Source organism: Panthera tigris, chromosome X (assembly GCF_018350195.1).
Source record: "Panthera tigris isolate Pti1 chromosome X, P.tigris_Pti1_mat1.1, whole genome shotgun sequence".
In the NCBI taxonomy this organism is placed as follows: domain Eukaryota; kingdom Metazoa; phylum Chordata; class Mammalia; order Carnivora; family Felidae; genus Panthera; species Panthera tigris.
Genome location: NC_056677.1, coordinates 97512828 through 97514788, shown reverse-complemented (window position 1 = coordinate 97514788; position 1961 = coordinate 97512828).

The window sequence follows — 1961 nt, the reverse complement described above, 5'->3', positions numbered from 1 at the left end:
CACCCAAGCCATACGAGCAGGGCCAGGACTCAAACTCAGGGCTCTCTGACTCCACAGCCTATGCCTTTTCGCCAACTGCCGCATTCCTCCACCCCCTCACTTCTTCATCAAATATTTATAGAGCTTCTTCTACGTGCCGTCCCCCCTTCTGGGAGCTTCCAATCCGACCGAGGAGGAAATGTTCGTGCTTCAGCCCACTGCGTCGTTCTGATCTCTGTTCGTCTGCTTGCGCTGACTCTCTCAATTTCTGGGAAGCTCCGACTTCAACTTGGCCCAATTCATTCGTTTGTTCCTTCCACAAACGCTTTCTGAGAGCCTACTATGTGCTAGTCCCTGGGATACGAGCGTGAGCCAAAGCCGAGGTCCCTGTCCTCTGGCACCTGCAGCTCCTAGCTATTCATACCTTCTGGTCTCTGCACTTTTAGGCATGCCATTCCCTCTGTCTAGATGCCCTTCCCTGTGCCCCTTTGCCGAAATCCAGTCCGATCCTCGAGGCTCGTCTGGAGTCTTGCCTCCATGAGGGAGGCTCCACCCGCCCGCACACAGTGATTGCCCCTGGCTCTGAAGTCATCCAGCATTCGCCATCTGGACAAGTCAAGTGTCTGGACATGTCAGGTGACACATGTCAGACGTTCTTGCACCCTTCACTTCCACGTTTGTGTACGGGTCCTGTCACTTGACTACGGTTCACATCACCACCCAGTAAACGTTTCCTTTCTCCTCAAGAAGCAGTTCACCAAGTGCCTGCCATGTATTTTAGCAATGGAAAAACTGACGGACCTTTGTGGACCCTCTTCGGATCAACCAAGAGCTTTCATGAATACTTCACCGTCTGACCGTCACAAAATGCTACCGCTGCCGTTTAGCTTTTCGATTATAAAATGTAATTTAGGGGTGCCTGGCTGGCTCGATCTCGGGGTTGTAGGTTCGAGCCCCACGTTGGGTACAGAGAGGACTTTAAAAAAGAATAAAATCTCAAATAATAATGCTGTGTAATTTAAATTACTTAGTAGTAAATATATCCTTCTCGTGAAAATGAAGGCACAGATCTGGCTACTGTATTCTCTGACCACCCCATCCCACTCCAGAACCCCCTCCGAGATGTGTGTGAGGAAACGGAAGCTAAGAGAAGTCACACGGTGTGGCCAGGGTCACACAGCCAGTGTGTGTGTGTGTGTGGGGGGGGATTTTCCGATTCTAAATCTCTCCTTTCTATTTTTTTCACGCTGCCCCCCACAAGGCCAAGGAGTTTGTTTATACCTGCGCTCTGGGTGCCCGGCACAGGGCTCTGCACCCAAGCGGGGGCTCAGCAGATGTTTCCACCTCCGTGCGCTCTTCTGCAGACGGGGTTCCTCTACACCAAGGCATCGCCTCCCCGTCCTACCCGATTGGTAAAGGCTCAAAGTGACAACCGAGGCCATACATGCATCTTGCTAGGCGCCACTTCCGCTACCCCCGGGGCTGTGTGACACCAGGGACCCCGGGAGTCTCCTTTGGGAGTCTCTACAAGAAGACCTCACAAAGGCAAGTCAAGTATTTGCTGGGCACTCGCTGCCAGTGTGCCAGGGGCTGTGTGTGACGCGGGGGGGGGGGGGGAACACATCAGCTCTGCTATTGCTCTGCGGCCCAGACTTGCCCGGTCCATCCACACACTCGGCCAACCAGCCAGCACGTAACCAAGTTCTAAATTATGCAAGCGCGGACACTTTGGGGGTTCACGGTCGCAAGCGCGCGGCTGCAGCGGTCAGAGGGGGCTTCCTGGAGGAGGCGGGCTGGCCGGAGATCGGCGGGGAGCAGCCCGCGTGGAGGGCACCGCACCCGGAGCCGGCCGGCGGCGGCGCGGGGCGCAGGGGCGCGGGGGGCGCGCCCTCTGCCGCCAGCCTCGAGGAGGCGCTCGGAGCCCGCCCTGGGCGGCGGCGGCGGCGGCTGGGGCTTTCTCAGCCTGCGTGTCTCACCCAGCC